We start from the raw sequence: 22,977 nt of genomic DNA, 5'->3' as shown, positions 1-22,977 counted from the left end.
ATGAGTTAATGAGAAAATTGCACTCAGCGACTCACTTTTAGGCATCGTTGCAACGAGTGACAAAGCCACCCGAACGCCGCCTTTGCTATGAAATGTGTTTGTGCAAATCGAAATGCCTGTTTTATGTCACTCCTGCCTATTAGAGGGGAAAATATAAGGAAGATAAATGTAGAGTTTATTTTTCATTTTTATCTCATTTTGGCACATTTCTTTCATTATAAACTCGAGACGCCTTGTTAGAAAGGGAAAATCAAATGAAATGGAGCCTGGCTTTTCTTCTTTTCTTTTTTTCACCCCCTCCTTCACAGTTGCCTAAAATGAAACATAATTAGAGGGAAGGGGAAACTGTTAAGGGGGAATACCGAGTAATCACAGCCTTAAACGCCACTTTTTTTTGTCTGTCTCATGCCCAGCCAGACGTTATTAGTCTTCTATACAATGTGCCGCTGTTTCATTTATTATTAGGCCCCGGGCACCACACATTGCAAAGACCCTTGTAATTGTTGTGTTGTGTGAAATTTAGAGAAATGACACCAAGACTCCATACTAGTAGTTTCACAGATTAACATCAAATTGGATGGTCAAAGGTTTGTATCATACTAACTACAAGGAAGCGTTTAAAGAACTGTTCCTAAATTCAATGAGAGGTTGAATGCCAGTGCGTTGACAAACTCCATCTTGTATCTTTATGTTCTGCTGGCTAATCAGTGATTTGACCTAATGAGCCCCAATCAGATGTAGCTAGGTGATGTTAAGTTGTATCGTTTTTTTTTTTTTATTCCAATGCTAGATAATGCGTTCAAAACATGACGTCAAAGCTTCATTTAGAAGGTCTGCCTTCCCCCCCTCCTTTGCATTAACTTTCCCAACAGAAACCAAAGCTTTACTGTATATAGGCTTTTCTCCGGGACGTGAGTGGAAATAAAATGAGGTGGGTGACAAAAGGAAGTGAAATCTCAAAGAGAAGGCGTGGGGGGGGGGAGAAAAGTCAAAGGCTTGGGGAGAGGCAAATTTACTGTAACTGCCCTTGATCCGGCTGTTTAGAGAGCGCTGTCGGCACGGCTAATAAACATTTCATTTAGTGTTAATGACACCGGCGCCTTCGTTGCCGCCTTCCAAAAAGTGCCCCTTGCATTTGGGTCATTTACGGCTCTTCCTCAAGCCGACTCCCGGTGGACTGCGGATCCTTGTCTCGCGAGAGTACTTCGGGCGGCCCTCGAAAAACAATAATAGGGAAAAATAAATAAGTGATGCCTTTGTTTGACCCTTCCAAAGAGCCCCTGTGAGCTTATTAGGCCTGATTGGAGCAGCAACAGGAAAAGCGAATATGAAATTTTCACCGTTTAGTCTAAAGCTCTGCCTTCTCTCGTATACCTTTTTCCCCACTGCTGCCTCTGTGTTCCTCGTATACAGTAATTGTAAACACAGCAATTATGGATCGTGCGAGACTTAATTATAGCGTGTGCCGAGCCCCGAGGGTTTGACGAGGGGGGGGGGGGGGGGTAGTGGCGCGCTGGCGGAATGCAGAGGCTGATAAAAAACGCCAGCTCATCAGCGCACCGCCGTCAATGACGCCGGCGAGCCCAAGTGAGCGCGGACCGCAGGGAGCCCTTCCCGAGCGCATCCACCCTTCACCCCCTCCCTCCCGGGGCCGCCTCACAGCTAAAGAACCAATTAGTATTAGGCGGGAATTAATCCGAATGGGACACAGCCACTCAAACAAGTTATCCCAAGGTGAGGGGGAATTAAAGCGGATGGCTTATTGGTTCTGCTGTTGTCGTTTAGGTCGTTTGCCTCCTTGGCTTGAATTGGCCCGAACTGACACTTGTTTTTTAGCACACTGGATGTGGGCAAAATATTAAATATAAATTCACATTTTAGTTAGAAATCATGATGAGGAGTTGGGTAAATCACTCAAAAATTCCCCGTAAAAAGAACCGTATCGTAAATGTGAAGTATCCTTGATAAAAAAAAAAAAAACATTCACAATATAAACAATTCCATGATGGAAACCTTATTATAACTCTAACACCAAGCACACCACATCACGAAAAATAGCAGTTAATGAATCGTCAGAATTTTCCATCCATCCCATTCCAAAGTCATTTGGAGATGTTTTACACTTTCAAGGCTCCAGCCCTGATGTCAAATCCAATCAGGAGAAGGAGTCCCATTGTGATCCATGGCCAGTTTGAGTATTGATTTTCAGGGACTATGGCTCCATTAAGGTCCTGCCCGGGGCTGTGCATGGGTCGGCGGGGGAAGTTGCGGGCAGTCGCGACCCCAGCTGCAGTTTACAATCGATTCCCCCAGACTGGGAAAGCCGAAAGTCCGCGGAAAGCGAGCGCGGGGGGTACACCCCTCATCCCACCCGCGCGCGATTAGGCTACATTAGCCCTCTGGTCAGAGCTGTTCCAGAGGTTGCAGTAAGTTAATTAGCACTTTCTTATGATATCAGCGATGACAGCCAGCATTGATTTACCGTTACTCTATTTCAGCCTCAGAGACCCGAGCACTGCGGCAGCGGATACTCGCAACCTGCCTCCCCCTAATCGAGCGCTAACCCGATCTGACTGCTAATATGCTAACTCGCCATCAAAGCCCGGTGCAAGTTGCTATTTGAAATCAATGCGCATTATGCAAAGCGCACAGCAGTGCTGGATGTTTATTTTGTAGTTACACCCCCCTTTTTTCCCCTCACTTTCAGCACACTTTGTTTTTATAGATTGTGACAGTCGCTGTGGTTTGACAAGGGTAGGTCGTCCTCTTACAATACCCATCCATAGGTTCTACATATACAAATTGTCTCTTTGCATACACCTCGCGAGGATCCAGATAGAAGCTTCCACTTTGACATCCAGATGCATCCTCTTGGATGTGCTGTTTTTTTTTTTTTCTGTCCTGCTTTTCGTTGTCTCCTTAAGAGAGAACACAAAGAGCCCAGCGGTAATTTCTTATTTTGGCAATTAACATGTGAAGGTGTCAAAAGCGGGATTGTCTTTGTCTCCGCTGCTTGCCGCACGGGCGACGTCTCTGCCGCATCTTTCTCTCTTCCATAATCCCTTTGTTGTTTGCCTGCCATTTTCTTTTATGCCTCCCACTCTGTTCTTGTCATCCTTCTCTTGCGGCCTCCGCTGTCCTCCCTTTGTTCCAGTGGATCACTCGCACTCTTTGTTTCTCTCTCTCCCTGTCTAACTAATATTTGTTTTACCCAGCAGTTAAACAGCATTACATTTACTTTTTGCCCCCCCGTGTCTTGCATTGCTCCATCTTGTCGTCTTGTGCGCTCGGGGGGCCTTTGCAGGCAAAGAGAATGGTGACGGATGAAGCACCTTGTCTGTCAGTGACTTTGGCAGGAATTAATCACCATTCAGTAAAGCGCTCTGATGAGGATTCAGGAGATGCTTGTTAGAGATAGTGCCATCTGCGTGTCTGATCCATCAGTGTGCTGACAGGAGCCTCGGGCGGGACACCAGGTATTTAGGCCTGCTTTGGCCCCCTGGTCCAGCCCCCTTCCCCCCAGGTGCTAGTGGTCACTGGGAGTTTAATTTAATCGGCAAAAATCCACTGACTACATCTTAGAATGGATCACGGTATGTTGTATAAAATTCATAGCGTTTGGCTGGCAACCTGTCCAGGTTGTACCCACAACTCAACGTGGACTTGCTCAACCAAAAATGAATGGAAAGATAAGAAAAGGGCTTTTATCATGATGAAGACGGTTTGAATCAGGAGCAAATTAAGTCCCTGCCCATTCTTTCCGTCAGACTACGGTTGCCTTTGTTTTGTATGTTGTTGAACAAACCCTAAAGTATGCAACAGGGTGTCACTTCCTGAAACCAAAACCGTAGTAATTCCACTTGTGGTTTGTATCAAAACGTGTCCCGTAATCCTTTACAAATAATGTCTTCAGTCATGTTAGCATGTTAGCGTTTAAAAACAACAACAACATACAAGTGGCAACCTCCACATGCGTCTTTACATGCTGAGGAAGTACAGGAACGCCTTTCGCAAATCCAAAGTGTATGTTATGGCTTTGTGACAAATCCCTGACATGACACGCTAATCAGATAAGCGTTTCAAGCCCCGAGGCTAGCGAGGCTAGCAATCGGACAAAAAGCAGACTCTGACAGGGGAAAGAAACATAATAAATATGTGTAAAATGTTACAAATTATAAGTGCTCTGCCATCGAGACAGTTTACGTGACGTGCTCTTTGTTTCTGAAGCCGGTCGCACATTCCTCGGGGTAATTTACGATGCGGCGCTGAGCGGCTTGTTTAATTTAGTTTTTTTTTTTGTGGCGTATCCGCATATTTTTCTTGTTGAGCAATGTTTAAGGTAGGGATAGACACGACGGTAATTGCAGGTTTTGACTGTGAGTCGGTCTCGAGTTAGCAGACGTCAGCGCTCCCCATTTTAGCCCGGGGAAAGTGCAAATTAAAAAAGATAATATCACAGATAAAGCAACGAGCAAAAGGTGTGTTGCTTCGCCGCCAACGAAGCAGTCACGTGGAGAGACAAAAAAAAAGTTTAATTTAAGCGGGCAAAAAAAGTGCAACAGGAAAACTGAATATAAACAAGAACGTAACTGGGACAGATTTTTTTTTTTTTCGAATGAGGACACATCAGCCTGTAATTGCAGCAGCATAACAAACACAAGCCAAAATTAGTCTCTCACAATAAACTGACAGGGGTATAAAAACAAGGCTGCGTACATGATGTGAGATTATAATGAGGCATTGATTGTTTGTTCTCCATTTCCATTTCGGCTCCCTCTCAAATTGAAGGCAGCCACTTGTAAACAATCCTACCTACTGTATGTCTTTGCTCTTCTCATTAGCTTGTTCTTTTTATTCCCTACCACCACCCCCTCCTCACATGTTATATCAGAATTAGATTTTTCACTTCCTGCCCGTGGGAGCGCTTCCTGTTTTTCCTGACCATATTCTGGTCCTCGCTACCCAACCGATATTCTGGAGGCGCACATCCTCCTCTGGGGATGTTTGTTTGCACACTGCACCTTTTAAAGAAGTGCCTTTTTGTGGCAAGACAAGAATGTTCCCTTGCTTGTTGTTTGGCTCCCTAAGTGAGAAAGCCCAATTACCACCCGGGTTGCTTTTCCAGGCCGAGAGGGTTCTGCAGAGCAGCTGGTAGAGAAAATGGTGAGGTGGTGGTCTTCCATTGGAGGTGTTTAATTGTTTTGACTGCAAAGTTAGTATTTTCAATAACATTTGTCCTCAGTCAGGTCGTGAGTGAGCTGGAGTTTATCCCAGCTGGCTTTGGATGAGAGGTGGGACATTAAGTGACTTTCTGTACTTAAGACTAAATGAGCTGACTTTTCAAAAACATTTTGTGGGTTTACTCATTATAGATATGACCACCAAATGTCATATCGCTTAGAAATTTTGGTGGCTGATTTATAAAAAAAAAAAAATCTCTGAGGTGTGCCACAAAGCCCTCAACCCAGCCCCTAACAGGATAAACAGTATAAGGGGGGGGAAAAATTGTTTATATAGAGGACACGATGGCGTGTGCTAAAATCACATTTGTCACATTGTGCATATTTTTTGTCCATTCGCATTCACCCACTTAAGTGTTATCAATCTGTGGATGTTGGCAACGACTTCTAAATTAAGCACTGATGCTGAAAAGTCCTTATTCATGTGTTCCATCCCACAGTATGTGTGGCCAATTAGAGTTTGTGCTTATGAGGTAGCAATGTGGATTACAGTCAATTACACCCCCTTCTCTCATGTTGACCATTAAACTGATGTGACATTAGTCAGCGATGGCGGCGGTGGCACAGGAAGTCTGTCGTGCACGTGTGTCTCTGTGGGCGCCTGCAAATGCTGGCTGGCTTTTTAGGAGGGCGAAACCACATTTTCTTGCTGCCATCCAATTAAATGAGAGGTAACGGCTTTTATTTAAACATTCTTTTTCACCAGCTTACATTTTAGACAAGAGTGCAGGCCTACGCCAAGGCTTAAAACATGTGTCACTTGTGAAAGAAATGAGGGAATGGTTACGATTTGGCAATCTTGAGATGCAGTTTGTGATTCTAATGGAACAAAGTGTAGTGGGATTCAGTATAAGTACATGTTATAAGATATGAATGTAATACAATTAACTTTAAAAGGATTTTTTTTCATTTTCTCTTAAAAGTGAACTAATTCTTAATCCATCATGTATGTTGATGTAAGAATGTCAGCTGCTTTAAACTGAGAAAGTATGAGCTTAAAAATGACAATTTCCTTGTTAGTCAGCAAAGGAGACCAAATCATTTCCTCCAGTGTATCGGTGCTTGTGTGGTTTTCCGCTGTTGAGTCAGCAAACCTTTTATTTTACAATGTACAGAGATTGCAAGAAACTCCGTGTTCTTCTTTCCACATTGATTTGCGCGTCGCTCCGGCCTCCTGTGCGTCTAACGGAGCCTCTGATGAATAATGAGTCCATACACCGGTAATGTTCTGTGCTGAGGAACGGCTGCGTCGCTTTCTGTCCTGTTTAACTCAGCTGGCGTAAGATTGATGGAGGCGGCGCGCACAGACACTTCATTGCTCGGCAATGAAAATAAAGCCGCCCAGGGGCTGAAATGAAGAGCAATGGCGTCACGGGCTTGAGCGAGTGAATGAGTGACGCGCCATGAAATAAGCAAAACTTAGCTGTTTACCCTCCGCCCGGCTCTAATTGATGTGCGGTGGAGTTTGTTATTTTCGAAGCTGCGATTAGGCCTCTCGCTGTACTCTGAGATCCTCCGCCAAGACTCTCCTTCAAATTACACTTGACACTGTGGAGAAACATCTAATAGAAGTGTGTAATGGGCTCTGATGACAAACTACACGCTTGGAAGACCATGTAATCTCCCCCGCAATTAATTAAAAGTGTGATGTGTGAGTGTATGTGTGTGCGCTTCCCCTCCCCGCTCCCCCTTAGCTCTCGCAAACAACCAAAGCAGATGCCACCAAATGACGGAAATAACACCGCCTGTCAGCTGTAAAAAATGAAGGCCAAACAAAGCAAGGTACTTAGAGTTGACAGGGGGAAGGCAGATGCGGGGTCACGCTTGCGTCGCCGCTTCTCGGTGTCCCGCAACGGGTCCTCGCGAGCGCAACATCTGTAGCACCGCCCCGCCTAATTAGCCGCACACACCCAAACACTTCTTATGAACTGTCTCAAAAGTCCAAGGAGAAAGTGAGTTCACCCAATATTGAAGAGAGTGTGGACACTAGTAGCTCAATGCAAACCTATTGTAACAAGGGCTTAGCTAACGTTAGCATCAAGAGTCTTAATATGAGCTAGACAGTTTGTTTAATAATCAACAACAGTTTTAACGCAGTACCAACAACCATTCAAAGGTGAAGTCAAGTCAAAAATGTGCTTTCCAAACTTAGCCCAACTCGTTAAAACACTATTTTGAGGAATATTGTCTTTTTCTGGAATAGAAATTAGCAAAATCTCCCTGATTTTCAGCCATCTCAGGGCGATGGCCATTTTGCCACTTGCTGTCGACTGGAAATGACCTCACAGTGCTCAACTTGCAAACGTCACATAATAAACCCAGAAAACGATTTAACGGAGTTGATTGTTTCCATTATTTCCAATAAGGATGATTTAAGATTGTTTTCATTATGGTTAAGTTTCTGTTACTGTACTTTGTTATAGATAACTCTTTACTTTTGCCATTAAAGCTGCTTACGTTCCGCCGCAGTATCGATCCGAACACAGCGAGACAATTAAGTCCACGATGGACTTTGATAATTACTTTTCAGCACTTACACTTTGCGCGCAGATGAAAAATTTGCCACGCTTTTTTGGGGCCGGCTGTCCGCCATTGATTTGAATAAAGGCATTTATACATTGTCTAATGAGTTTTACACTTGGCTGAGTGGCAAATAATCACTCGCTGCTTTCTGACCCAGAACTTCTTCACACCTCCTTTTCCTTCCTGCGCTTTATTTTTCCCGCCGTCTCTCGGCGCACACACGAGAGCTAACGGAAATCAATTGCACTGTGATTTGAAGACGCTTCTCGCCAGTCCAATTGATTCTTTTGCCTGTTTGGCTTTAATATTTATTTTCGCTAAGCGTCCGCTAAGTGTGCAGAATGAATATAGAGGGAAAAGCACAAGTGTTATCCTACTCAAAATTGCCAATTAAGGCCCTAATGCGGACCATGAGCAGTGTCTCGTTTATGCCGGCTTGCAGCACACCAAAAATGATGGACTGAATATGTTTCAGGGGACTATGCCCCCCCCCACCCCCATCCTACAAAGGGCCAATCCATCTTGCTTAGAGAGGCAATCTTAGGTGCAGTATATAAACTAATATTTGTGTATAACCTCAGTCAGACAATACAAATGATGGGATGATTTTTCATCTCCTTATGCATACAGGGAAATATGAAAAATGGAGCTTTAGGAATATTTGCGGGGTCTGCGAGGCGGCTGGCTGGGCCGTCGAGTGCCCTGGGCCACGCTCCTCGCCACCAACTGAAGAGTGATGAGAATATTATACCCATCTGTTTCCCTTCGCCCACCCCGCCGTCCCCATTCGCAATGCTCTTTCATTCCCCGCCACGTTAATTCACAGCGAGAGGGCGGAAGAGAGGCGGAGACGGTGAACGGACGGGGTCGCCTCGCTGTCTCGATCCGGCCATGCACAAACGAGTCTTTTACAACAACAAAATACAATATGAAGAAAAGCAACCTTAGAGCGCCCTATGACATCATGTAAAAGTCAGATTTAATTAAAAAGTTGTCTATTTAAAAATAAATTAGAAAATTTTAGATATCCCTCAATTTCATAGCGTGGTCATGTGAGTCCACATGGCTGGTTTTTGGGTAACAGGTTAATTTCTCACTTGGTAGGACACAATGCAAAGTTGGTAATGTAAAACAAGATAAAGTGAGTTTAATCTATACAATTCTGCACAAACAAATGTGCTGTGGCTAAAAATGGATATGAAAACAAACAAAAAAATGTCCCAGTGTCTCTGGGAAAACTGCTGAATCTCACAGAATCCAGCCATCAAGAGCAATCGCCGCTCCCCGTCTCCCCTCTGACAATGAGCTGGTGACATTTAGCCCCCACGCTCCCCTCTCCATCTCCTTGCAGTTTTTTATTTTTTATTTTTAGTTTATTGCATCGCAGCCTCCCGTGTTTTCCCTGCAAAACCTTTCTCTTTGCTCTTGATATTTCTGCATTATGTGCCTCTGCCCTCTGCCTCTCAATATGTCTTTTCTCCCCCGCCCGCCACCACCTCGCACATTTTATTCCATCTTCTGCCCCTATGCTTGTTTTTTTTTTGCATCTCCCGTCCGTATTTGCTCCTCCCCTCGCTTGTCCATGATAAATCGGCGGTGTGAGCGGCGGGCGGCGAGCAGTCGCGAGGCATCCGTGGCGCGGCTGATGAGATAAGTGGTGCTCATCTCTCTGCCCCGTATGGAGATTTATTGAGCCGGCATAGGCGACATGCTAGCCATCACTCTCTCTTGGCCAAATAGACTCCACCGCCCGCATGTGTTTATTCTTATTGCGAGGGGGGGCTGGAGGAGCCCCCGGAGGCCTTGGTCGCCTCAGAGGAAGCCTGCGGATCATCGCCTTCTATTAGATCACCTAAAACAAGCCTCAGCATTGTGACACTGATGGTCCAATTTCTCTCCATCTCTGAGGAGCACATAGGCATATGTAATAAGGTTATGGTGGATAGTGGTTCCTCACATGCATGTGTCATCGCTCTTGCTTGTTTTCAAGGCTCCTGCTGGAGCATTTCTGAATATTGACAGGACTTTGCAATAGAAAAGGCCACATGACGACTCCAAGAACCTTTTTGTTCCATATCTTTGCTAGCGCTCTTAGTAAAGATCTGCTGATGACGACAAGACTTCCAGACGACCACATTAACTACGGTCTTGTTTGTGTCAGAGAGCTTCAGGCCTGTTGTGACACCTCCTCCTAGATGGCTCCCCTCCATCCCCGGAGTCGCCCTAAAACATCCACTCCATTCACCCGACAAGTTCTTCACAAATTGCTTTTACCCTCTTCACCCTCGAGCCGGTGTCCGTATGAACAGAAACTAGGGATTGTGGGGAGGGTGGAGAGTTTGGTGGGTGAGAGTGGAGGTTAGTTCTTCAGCACTCAGGTTGTATTTAATCATAGCTGGCCAGATGAGGGGGCTTTTCTCTTTATGAAAGGTATTAGAGGAGCCTTGTGTTTTCTCTCAGCTTTACACTCTGCAACCCCCTCCCACACACACGTGCAGTTCTTTTCCCACCTGACCTCTTTTATCCTGGAATTTGATAAAGTCATCCATCCGTTCGCCATCATCTCTCTGGTGGGTCTCACCTCCGTCCTGCTAGTATTTGTCATTCATTCTGCCCGGCAGGTCCGATCGGATCGTGGGATTTCCAGGGACGAAGGAGCATCAAATGCTCCTTTTCCTCATTGAACTTTGAGATGGGGGGGCGGGGGGTGAAGCGGGATGGGTTAGTTCTTTTGCCATACATTGTCAAAACACACTTGGATAGCGCACTCCTGACAGAATATGTTGCCGACTTCCTCCCGCTTGGGTTGATCTCTACTACTTCTGCTTAAGGGCCTCATTGCCTTTGATCTAGCTAAAGGAAATGCGGGGAAGCATCGGGAGAGTGAGAGAGTTACAAGGCCTTTCAACATGGAGGATGCTCGCCATTCTGCTTCATGTTTGCACTCCCGGGAGCTCCGCCCATACTTCACTTGCGATGCAACCGGCAGACACGTTGGTCATTAAGTAGACTGACAGTGATTGTGTGGCCGGGAGAGCACGGGCAGCCCCGCCAACGCCTCCTTTGAAATGCACATCAGTTTATAGATCTTGTGTGGCTTGGACAGAATGAACAGAAAATGCTACAAGTGAAGGCGATCGATGATTGACATCTTAGCTTGGTGGTTGCGTCTTTCTTCTTATTCTGTTATTTGTCTTTTGTTTACGGTCACTCCTGCCGCTACAAGAATATTAAGAAGTTATCTAGTGTACAATGGATCTAAAATCAAGGTGGGCGAACAGGACAGTATTTGCAAAACAATACGTGAACTATAGCATGAAGTTTTAGCACTAGCAGCTAACGTTAGCAGTGACTTCTCCAATTTTCAGCTTCACTGTACCTTTGTCCATTTCAAGAATGTATTTCCCACATTTTAACCGCATTCGTGCACAAACTGCAAGCAGTCAAATTTAGCCTGGTCCTCCTTTGTAGTGTCGCTAAGGGGCGAGAAGCAGTCATTATGAATTATCCTTAATTACAGCCATTTCCTAAACTAATAAAGCTGCTCAGTCTTTACTGCAAAGGTTAGTTTAGCCTGCATGAATAAAAATCACAGAGCGGGTGTGCATCTGTCTCGCTGTTTGTGTGTGTGTGTGCGCAGGTAGGTGTGCCCGCTCATGCATTCAAGCATACCTGCTGGTGATCTGTGAGCACAGAGCACAAGAGAGCCGGCTGGCAGCGCCCACAGTCCCATTAATTTGGTGTGGGCTCCCTATCAGCAGCCGCAGATGCCTATAGACACTTAAATGAGTCTCCAGTGAGCACTGGGCCATCTCAGGCAGCCAGCTTGGGCCTAATGGGCTGGAAAGCCGGCGTATGTGACGGCAGGAGATGAGGGCCTTATTTACACAGGCAGACATTAGTGGAGGGACGCTGATTCACTGATTAACACGTCAGCTTCCTCACGTCGTAACCACCCCGCCTCCGTCTTCCTCGTTCCTCCTGTATTTCTTCAAATCCCTCTACTCTGCTATGGGCCAGACCAAAAATCCAACCCTTTCCCTGTTCGCTAGGGGTTACAAAAATCGGGGTACAGCCTGGACTCATCACAGTCTTTAGCCTCTTTACAGTTTAGTTAAGATCCAGAATTCGAACTCTAAATCTAGAAAAGTGGGGCCGACATGCTAACCACTAAGGTCCAAACCAATGCACCTCAACAACAGACACAAGGGCACACTGAAACGCACACATACGTACACAAACTATCTAGGCCAGGCTTCTGCGTCTCGGAGAAAGCTTGTGAGTGATAGCCCCTGTGGAAAGATAATGCTTCTCGTGCCGCGTCGAGTCAGGCGCTGATGGAAGGAGATGACTTTTTGAATGGTTAAGTGGGTAAACGTGGGATCACGAGCCCATTCGGCTCGCTCGCCTTCAAACCCCTGAACCTTCACCGCCTCCTGACTACACCGCCACCGCCTTGCTATCAACGGGGATTGTTTATTGAAAAAAAAAAGGCACAGCAACGCCCGGGTGATAAGAGATGTGCGGTTAATGCCATGATTTGTGTCAGTCACGCCACACAATTTGTTACAATCGCGGTACTTATCGCAATATAATATGTTTATTCTGGTCAATTAAGTTGCACAGGGGGGGGAAGGTGACCGCATTTCAAGGTGTCACATTCGAGATGGGACGGGGGGGCGATGGCCCGACCCGAGGAAATGGAACTAATCCAATTGTGCCGTCTCCACAGCTTCATCCGCCGCCATCTCGAGCTGATTGTATTGTGTGAGGAGAAATAGTGAGCATTGCACACAGGTACCGAGGTGAGGCTAATGTCTTTGAGCCAGGCCCTCGTTCAAGTCCAATTCTTGTGACCTTGGATGATTTTCTGAACGAAAACTCTTTTCCTCTAAGAGTTCGATCTGCAAAGACAAAAACATTGACATAGTTTCATACTTTCTTAGTTTCAGTTAATCCGATAATGGAACTTCTAAATTAGGACACGCCAAAAAGTGGGACATGACGCTCCACAAAAATACGGTCAGACCTTGTGTACTTACATCAAATTCCATGTCTACCGCACAAATTTGACTTTCGATGCTTTAACTAGTAGCTTTTTGTGGCATCCACACCACCACCCTGATCAACTACAGTCCCCAATCTGAACCACGATAAACCCAATTGAACCGCGCCTTCGTAGTGGCACGGACATTCTCACACAGCGTGAGAGCGAACATAAAATCGAGGCAGGCAGCACAGTCAGGGCGTGTAGCAAACCAGTGCTTCCATCGATCTGAGAAGGTTCATTAGGTAAGTGCTGACATCACAGATTGATGTCTCTTTAAAGCAGTGCCTGCCCAGCAGCTGACAAGGAAAATCAGCACTATTGAGTCCCTTAGTGGTAGTTCCGCGCCAGTGTGTATGCCACTATGCGTCTGTGCGACTTGAGTAATGTCATGTGCTCCAATAAAGTCAACATGTGTGTGGCAGCATTTGGCGCTCCTGATGCGTTTGAGGATATTTTTGCTTCCCTTTATCGCCGCACTAAGTAGCCAAGTCTTTGTGCGGAGGTGTTCAGCAGCAGTGTTCCTCGTTACGCACTCAGCCATGCGGCTAAGGAGCCTGTCAAACTGCTGCTGCTGCTTTTCCAACATTGATCCAGGCTTCTATGTATCTGTTCAACATCACAATCAGGAAGTGATAAAACAAATTTTCACAGAATTATTCATATCCAAGCCAAGCCACCTGCATTGAACAGAATTAAGTGGCTAAAGTTTGTTAGATTAGTGATTAGCAGTGCAGCGACTAATCAATCAAATAATTGATCAATATTTTGGATAATCGACCTGTACTTGTCGATGTATTGTTGCTAGTGTCTGATGTGTTGATGGAAGTAACATTAGGGCACGGTCGTTGCTATTGATCAGTGCGAGAGCGTGATTGGACAGTCTATCAAACAGGCTACAGTGACACAAAACAAACCCAAGGAGTTATTAAAAGCTAAATATGAATACAAAATGTATCCCACTTTCTAAGAGCGAAATGCAAAAAAAAAAAGAAGTGTTTGGATTGTGAGACACCGAAGGCAGTCAAACCCTCGCGGGCTGCCTCCACCACCGCAGGGCATATCCCCATTGGCTGCCTCGAGGAGATTAAAGAGAATAATTGCCAGCTGATTGGCTGTTGAATTTTTCATGGAACCTTTACCGCATGGGCGGAGTTAGGGCCGCCACAAGTCTGATACGATATAGCTGCACTTTTACTTGTGTTTAGGTCAGCTAAAAAGTTTCATCAATAGCACTCGATTGGGCGAAGTTGACAGTCACGCGCCTACAGACGCTAATCTCTCTTTATAAGTGACCTGCCTCCTCTTCTGAGATTTTTTTGTGTGTTTAGTGTGTTTGTAATAAGGTGTGCGTTGTGTGATGGTTACGCCACACGTCTCCTCCGCGGTTCCACTTGAGAGGTCCGGGAGGCGGTGAGCTTCTCATGGTTGTCACATTGAGGTGGGAGAGCAATCATTTCCTTGGACAACAGTCCCGTCCTCATAGCTGCTTCCCGCCTGCTCGGATTAGTTCCTCCCTTGGAGAGAATATTTGCATCTAAAATATTCGTACCTTTGTTGTACTCTTCCACCTCCTGTCAGATTTTTGCACATTGTATTAATGTGGTGGCACATTACAAAACTAGTGTATTTCATGAGATGCTAATTTTGTTTTTATATTTGTTTTACAATATACAACCCAAAAAATTTAATGCTTTGAGGGCTGGAACATATTAGTGTCATTTTAATTCATTTCAGTGCAGGAATTTGATTTGATATGTGAGTTAATCGAGTTACAAGTAGGAATGTCGATGACCTTTATTTTTTTTCCCCTTTTAATGACGTACCTCGTCTGTACCTGCCGACGTTCTCCATTTCCCTCGTTCCTGATTCTACGCGTCATTTGATTACAATTGTCAGCAAGAGCAACCATTCAATTGTCGAGCGATTGCGACAAGGCGCGTACCCTCAGATCACCAGAGCAATTAAAACTTGGTAAATAAGACTACCCATGATGCCTTGGTCCAAACAAAGGAGTCCCACAGGAAGTTTTTTTGTTTGAAGGCAAACGGAGAAGAGACTGCTTGTTAATTAGCAGACGGTCCCTTAACCCAATACACGGGGCAACGACTTTTTTTTTTTTTTTCACGTTGACACACATTTCCAACACAAGATGAAGTTGTTTACTTTTGTGTCGCCACTCGTAATACGCCGCCGCCACTTTTGTGAACACCAAAGATAATTTGGGGCACTAATTGTGCCAGCTACAGCATCTTAGCGGCGGAGAGACAAGAGAGGATCCACTGACGCGTTTAAGCACATGAGCGTGTCAAGAGTTTTCGTTTGACAACAGAATAGACTTAAGAGTTCACACAGCGGTGATTGCGATGTTAGCTTGGGACATTTGTACATGAAGCCAAGGGACAGTAATAGCTTGAATGTAGCTACCTTTTACTTCAAGCATAGCTCAGCTTGGCCCAATGAGCAATGATGTATTCTTTGTCTCGCAAAAAAAATAGTGCAAGCGCTAGTTAATACCTCATCAACTAAAAAAAAAAAAAAGTTTATTCTTCATCACAACAAAAGGGCTCTTTGTAGTTTCGTGGCAAGACATGTGGAACATGTCATGTACTCTGTGTCAGGATGTGCAGATACCATTTCCGCTGCCGCCCCCGCCTCGCTTCATGAATTACTCAATATGGCAGTTCGGGCAGGTTGCAGCAAAGGAAGGCACGTCATAGAGGGAGGGACCGGTAGAGGGATTCGGCAAGCGCCACCAAGCCAGCTTCCCTCCGAAGGCCCCACCGGAGGCTATATGCCTTACCAAGATCCTGTTTACAGGCAACCAAAGAGGCTGCCAGCCAGCCATTTCCATAACGCCGCCTGCGGACCTCCATGATTTAAAACTTAGTTCCTCTCAGCCGGAGATAAGCGGTGGTGCTGATTTTACTCTGCACTTTGTTCTCGTTAAATTCCCATCACTGATTCGCTGCTTATTGTCTGGCAGTGTGTGCAAAAGTGGCGGCATTAGTGTTTAGGACATTTGACTTGCAGTCCCACAGTTCTGGGTTTGAATCTCGGCTCTTCCCCTCCTGTCTTGAGGTTCCATGAATTATCTAGTTTATCTACAAGCATTAGAATGTAGAAACAAAGGCAGATCGTTTTTTTTTTGGGCTTCTCGTTGGCTGAAATAGTGCTTGATAGCCTACCTATGGGTTGTAATAATTTGCCACTTCAGTTTTGCCGTTCAATTGCTTGTCTCGACACTTGACGAATTCTTCTTCCACTTCTACCTCTTGTCTTGTTTTCTGTCATGCGTTTGCACGGATTTCCTTCTGCTTGAGTCGCTTGTGTACTTGCCATGTACTTGCCTGTGTCTGTACATCAGCGAGCATCTGCTCTCTCAACACGGTCCCCATGGCCTCAAATGTCAGCGCAGGCATCTGCCAGACAAGTGCACACGGTGCAGTGGGCCTGTGTTTCGCCGCCTCCTCTTCCTCCTCCTCCACTTCTTCTTGTCAAGTGATGTCCGCTGTGATTGAAAGTAAAAGAAAAGGCGGTGAGGGCGTTTGTTGTTGCACTTTTTAGTGTCCTCAATCAATCTCGGCAGTTTTTAGATGAGTCCCACCCGGTTGAAAAAGTCTCTTGGGGTCTTTCTCCCGCTGCTCTTGTGAAGGACCACCACCATGGAGTGAGTCTTGTCTTGTCTCAGGTATCAGGGGACGGGGCCCAAATGTACACGATTTGCTTTTATGGCACCCCAACATTTCTGACCGTTCTTTGTTTAGGAGTCATCCTATGTGTGGATGCTCACTATCTGTGTAGACTCATCCATGCGGAACATATGCAGGGTGAGGAGACAGGCAGGATGGTACCACATGGACCCCCACGACCCCTCAGGAGGCGCCTGAGGGGCAGCGGGCCGAGGCGGGGGCCCCTCAAGCTCCCCCTCCAGCACACTCAACTCACCTCTCAGACGCCGCTATTGATTTGTCCGCTGCATAAGAGGTGCAAGTTAGAGACTCCACTAAGGTCTGGCCTTTTTTTTTTGTCCTCTATGCTAAGCAGCCTAGCTTTGACAAAAAAAAATCACTCAGGGACCATTAGGGGGCACTGTAAGGCTCTCAAGGACACAAGAACCAGCTCTGCCGCCTTTACCTGCGGCTACGAAAAGGATTGCAGCTCTGAAAGCTTGCAGTCACTTAAGTTGTCAATCTGCTCCACTATCAAGTAAACGTTTTGACAAGTTAAAACAGTTCCCAGGTGTCTTAAAAATATTTCTTTGACATGCATTCGCCACAAAAAGTGATCAAGAATTAGCGTACGTTACACGCCCTCGTTCATGTCTTGCTCATCAGCCCATTTCTTTCTTATGCAAGTTTAAAACTCATCAGATGCTGTCAAACGATAATCTGTGCATTCAACAAATGTCACTGCAGCTCTGCTTACCCTTTGGCTTGATATCAGGGGTGTCACCCATAGAGGCTAGTCAAAAATAGCTTATTAAATAATGATCCAGTTCTGGAGAACACACTCCTCAGATAGTCAGGTTAATAAAATGTTCCCATGATGGAAAACCACAATACTGATACAATACTTAGAGAGAGTTCCTGCATTTGAAAAGCACCCAATCAGATATCAACAAAATTCCAGATCCGGACAGTCTGTCGTAATGGAGTGATCGGAAGAGCCCTATTCTTAGAAAATAATTGATGCAGCCAAGTGTGTACCTGCCATATACATACACAAGCTGAGACAACTCTGAGAATCGCGAACATGCCAAACGTGCTACGCGGCCAAGTTGTGAGGCATCGCAGGTGCCAGATGAGATGAGCACAACTACGCTGCTCGTCTTGTTTCGTCAGCAAACTCGCATTATTCTGAGGAGATAATTGCTACCTTGGTGACATCCATTAGAAGGGAGTTTCGTTGGGGATGTGAAAGATGGCTTTGTAACATGTCTTGTATTTTAATTAAAACAACCGCCCAACAGGTTGTCAGCAGCGTTTCATGTGTCCGAAAGCCGAGAACAGGTGTGAAGCCGTAACAATGACGGGGGAAAAACTTCAAGCGTGTTTGAGTTAATTGGAAGAGTGTTTTTTTGGACGACATTGCGACACGTGCATCACAATTGTGTGCAAAACGGTGCCCGGTGTGGCGTAACACAAACGTCACCATGCTTGCTGAATAGAGTCTTTGTTGCGAGACCTGGTGAGAAAATCAGCTATTAGCGTGGTTATTAAAGGTAATGACAGCAAGGGAATTACTTCCGAAGCTTTGAAGACAATTATAGTTCTGAATACTCAAAGAACATTTCTTAAAGTTCAAGAAATTACGCTTATGTCACTTAGTTAGATTCAAACTCAACTACAACAAAATTAAATGACAGGAATTATAAGGAAGTTAAAGTTAAATTATTCTCAGTTTTAAAATTTCGAAAATAGTGAAACACGCATAGATATATATTGAAATGATTAGAAATTACATCGTTATAAATTTAATTTTAAAATGAGTAATATTCTGTCCAGATTTTGTCTTCAAAAGGTAATCTTTTCTGTGAAAAGATATTTTAGATTAGATATTGTTTAAAAATTAGAAGTGACAATTTACCACCAAACTGTAAATATATCATAGAATTATTTCAATTATTTACAATAAGAATGTGCATTTAAAATTGGAAAGAATATTAAAATAATTAAACATTGAAATCAAGAAAATTGTGGATAATCCAATTAGATCAATTAAACTAGAATACAATTTATATATCCTTACTAGATTCAAAATCATTTTTAAGTTTGTGTAGTTTGCGGCACATGGTTATCATCAAGCTGACAGCTAAATTAGTTTTTTTATCTTTTGTTTTTTTTCTTGAACATATTAAAACCGAGACTCGCACTACTGGTTGTCCTGACATTCCCCACGGGTTTTTCACAATGTAACGTCCTCTTTTCTTCGTGACAGGTTTAGTGACCTCGCATGTAACTTCGCATCTTATCCAACGTTAGCGTGCATTCATGACTTTACAGTGCTCTTACCATGTTGACAGCTGCGGTATTAAATATAGAAGATGTACTGTCATCACGGCACACAGCAAGTTAGCTTTAGCATTAACAGCTCCACTTACACGACATGCGATGTAAAGGTGGACAGAAACTTAAAGGAGGCAATAAATGCAGCGGGCTGGTTCTGGTCCAAGTCTTATTTATCCACACACACACACAAACTGGTTGCTCTGATTTAACCAGAGGCTCAGCCCACCCCGACTCCCCCTCATCAAAGATTCATAAGGGCAAGCTTCTCAATGATTTTCTGTCTCTTCCTGTACTCGCAACTTGTTGTCCTCACCCTTCACTGTCTCCTGACCAAGTTTTTTCAGGGGGATCCATTGGCATGTTTAGATCTTTATTTATTAATTGATATCTTTGCTCTCTTAAAACTTGCTTTGTTCCATTCTTCTTATCCTCCAGAACGCAACAATTTTAGCATGCTGATAAAAATATACATCAAATATCAAGAATGATTTCACTTTCCAGTATGAAATTCGGTAGGCATGTCTGCTTTGAGCACACTCGCATAAAACTTTGAGAAACAATGCTCTAAAATCATTTATTTTCATGCTATTTAGGTTTGAAGAAGCCATTTTTGCCCTTTTGAAGGTTCCTTCAAAGTCCTCTTTGTTACCCCGCTTGAAGGAAAAAAGGTTCGCCTCCCTTTTTTGCGGTGCCTCACGCCCTCCTTCCGCTGCGCTTTGTCTTCCGCCCTGTTCGTCAGCATCACACTGCATCCAAAAGGAGCTCATTGGGAGCTTCAGTCACCAGGCCCAGGGCGCACCATCTGTAGCCCCTCGGAGTCCTTCCTTCCCTGTGTGTTTACCTCCCGTGTTGCGTTCAGGCTAACGAGCACAGAAGAGTGGATGTCTGTGAGAAGCCAAAGCGCCATGCCTCAGCTTGCTAGTCTTGCTACTTACCAGGCTTAGCCAGATGAGGGCCGCTCAGCCCGGATCTAATTCCTTCCACTCTCTCGAATGAGCGTCTGCGACCTTGGCCGTCACCCGGGCTGAGGGGTTGGCGTAGGGGGTTAAACTGCGGCCAGGGCAGCTGAATCTGTGAGCTCGGTTTTGGATCAGTCGCCATCTGGGCTTCTGTGAAAGTTAAGGACGAGGTTATCCCCTCACAGCTGACCCCGAATCAGCAGGAAAGGCAGAGAATTTGGTCAAGGCACACGGATGTTTGTGAATAGTTTGTTGGTTCCGTTGTCTTGTGTGGCAAGCAAGCAAAGCTCACATCAGCTTACTCGAATTTAGAAACTTTGCAAATAGGCTGTATAGGCATAGGGCTGGTTCTATGAAAGTGTGGACCGCAGGTGACAAATAAATTTTGATATTCTTTAAATCAAACCTTCTTTCTCTGTACGTTGAATAAATATCGTTCAGATTATATTTTTTCTCCAGTGCTGTGCAAAGTTATTTGCTCCCTTCTCAAATTCGTATTTCATCCCCTACTTTTATGTAAGTAAACTTAAAATGCAGTTTTTAAATGTGAATTGTATTCATTAACGGGAAAAACAGTCATATATTTTCTCTGACTAACTTCACATATTTATTTTTTGGTCACACCACAAAAATTTGAATGTGGACAAAAGAGCGTAATGTGCTTTCATAAACTATTTTTAAATTGGCATTGTTGGGAAAAAAAAAAATTACACCATGAAGGAAATACTTGTTTGCGGGGATGTTCCAATACTCGTCGCACCGCTTTTGGTTCACACCATTATCCTGTTAGAACAACATACAAAAAAAACCTCCATTTAATACCTGTTAGACCGCAAACAGGTGTTTTGAGCAACTTTCAGTGAGCCATTACAAAAAGATTACACTAACTCACAGACTCGTCCGGGCAGGCAGGTACACGCGTTCACCAACGCCCCACACACACACACACACACACACATCGACATACATAGTCAGACACACATAAACACCCCATTATAGTGCATTCTCCAGCCTCAGGGCCCAAGCTTGGCTGCTCCTCCAAACAAATTGTTGGCAGTTGACAGCACTTGAAATGCCGAGGCCTTTTAATGATTCTACAGTATTTACTTAACAAGGTAAAACAAAGAGTTGACGCACATGTTCATAGCGCATAATGAAGACATTCGCTCAACACTAGGCTGAAGTTCAACAACGCTAAACAAATTCGTCTGTCCCTACTTGACATTTTCAGAGTGGGTTCATCCTCTATTGTAAATAACTCGAGAAAGAAGTAATGATCGTGTTGGTGGTGGATTTTGGGACTGTGTACTCTTGGACTTGACTTTGTTTGCCCAGTCAAATGTCATCTTAGATGTAACGCTTTCGCTTACACTTTGCTACCGCAAACCTTTATCAGCTGACATTTCATTTATGTCACGATAGCGACAGGTAAAAGGTCATCAAAGCCTTAATTATTGGCTCTGATCAAACAGACTGTATCCTGTAATTGGTTTATGAGTTCTATATTTGTTTAGGTGTCATTTTGTTTTTTATGAAATAATTTTGCGTTATTGTAGAGCTCTATTATATTTGAAATATTTTTCTAATGTTTTTTTTTTAAATACAATGTTGTTCAGTAAGACGGTTGCTTCAGACGCATTTTAATTATGTTGAGGTTTTTTGGCATCCCTATAAACAGGTGAATTTATGAAAGCATCACAAAAATTACTGCGCGAAAGTAAGAACCTTACAATATAATAAGTTAAAAAATTATTTTTTTTAAAAGTGTTCAAATTAACATCATAATGTTACAATATTAACAACAAAAAAACTACAAAAATCACTACAGTGTGTCGGTTTGCCTTTTTAGGTCAGCTGAACATACATTTCCTGAACATGATAGCTTTTCAAGCACCAAACACTTTAAAAGTCTCCAGTTTACACAGAAGGCTTCATAACTTAACACCACGTCCCCTGCAGCAACCATTGATGAATTGTAACCTGGCAATTGAAGCTACAAAAGACACATAATTAGTTGGGCCAGCTTGACCCTGCTGCCATTGTCAACTGCAGACAGGCGGGTATTGTGCCCATCTCATCACGTGACTGGGGTCGGGTATCCGTCCAATAGCTGTCGGGGCCAGTCTCATCCATCATCGGGGTGATTGCCGGATTTATATGCCTACAAGGTGCTGATGGTCGGTCATGAGGAAATTGAGAGGGAAGAGTTCAGAATGATCATTTTACAATGCCATCGCAATAACAGGTCTGGACAGAAAATGCTTGACTTTGTCCTGGAAAATTGGAACACATTCCTGCTTGGCTTGGCTTTATACTCACCTGGGTTAGGGCAGAAAAAATTATCTAATAATTTGAATTGGATCCGTTGCACCCGACCCCTAGGACTGGAATTGGTGACCCCTTTTGTAACTTCATACTGTTACGTTGTCTGGGCTTGTTGTTAGCAGACCTTTTAATCAAATGTCTGCTCCACCCGTCTCTCTTAGCAGCTACTTTAGCTAGCATGTAGCTTGGCACAGGCAGTTTGAAAGACACTGTTTCTTTTCAAGTCAGCCTGGAGCTCACAGACACGCCTTGCCTTTCTCTTAACGCATCTTGGGATGATCCAAAGCCTCGAGGTGTGATCTGCCACAGTCCTACTTATTGGAAGAGTAAACGGCCAGGAGCTCATCCATCTGTTTGTCCTTACCCAACCTTTTCTCTTTCTCTTTTATTGGAACCCGATTACGTTGGAACAATACTTGTCTCCTCGTAAATTTTGCAACTGTGTTGACATTAGGGCCACATTCCATCCGATAGCCTCAGGAAGAGCGAGAGCGGGCTGGGTTGTTTGGTAATTTGTTACGCTGTTAAGCACCTAATGGACGTCCACCTGTTTTTTGAGCGTTAGCTGCAGTTCAGGGGCTTTACCTCCTTTGCACTTCCAGACTGCAACAGGGTTTTATGGCCTCCAATTATCAGAGGCTATTTGGAGGCTACCTGGCCGGCCGTGTGTGCGGGTTTTTCAGTTGCATGTGGATTAGCACGCTGTAAGACGAGGCAGGCTGCCAGGCCACATCAAGGGTTCAGGGTGTGAAGGAAGCCAAGGCTATTCAGGTACAAGGACCCTTACATGTGTGTGCCAGCTAATTTGAGAACGCTCCACACGCGGGTCGCCACGCTCCTCGATGGCGTCCAATGCCATTAACGAGCCTCAT

The 22,977-nt window shown here is 44.5% G+C and overlaps 1 protein-coding gene and 2 long non-coding RNA genes across 3 annotated transcripts in view; 1 reads left to right on the top strand and 2 right to left on the bottom strand.

Moving 5' to 3' along the window:
* The window catches only part of fto (FTO alpha-ketoglutarate dependent dioxygenase), a 96,463-nt gene that overhangs the window by 66,753 nt on the left and 6,733 nt on the right, over positions 1-22,977 (top strand). The gene's annotated exons all lie outside the window — the stretch shown is intronic.
* LOC125966782 (uncharacterized) lies at positions 5,514-17,674 on the bottom strand. Its single transcript, XR_011086714.1, has 3 exons — positions 16,418-17,674; positions 14,179-16,321; positions 5,514-12,667 (listed from the first exon to the last, which is right to left on the bottom strand). It is a non-coding gene; the product is annotated as an uncharacterized lncRNA (long non-coding RNA).
* On the bottom strand, positions 18,580-21,473 carry LOC125966783 (uncharacterized). The gene is made up of 4 exons (XR_007480537.2): positions 20,673-21,473; positions 20,508-20,563; positions 19,757-19,930; positions 18,580-19,681 (listed from the first exon to the last, which is right to left on the bottom strand). It is a non-coding gene; the product is annotated as an uncharacterized lncRNA (long non-coding RNA).

Source organism: Syngnathus scovelli, chromosome 4, assembly GCF_024217435.2.
Source record: "Syngnathus scovelli strain Florida chromosome 4, RoL_Ssco_1.2, whole genome shotgun sequence".
NCBI classification, from domain to species: Eukaryota; Metazoa; Chordata; class Actinopteri; order Syngnathiformes; family Syngnathidae; genus Syngnathus; species Syngnathus scovelli.
This window is presented reverse-complemented; position numbering and strand designations above follow the sequence as displayed.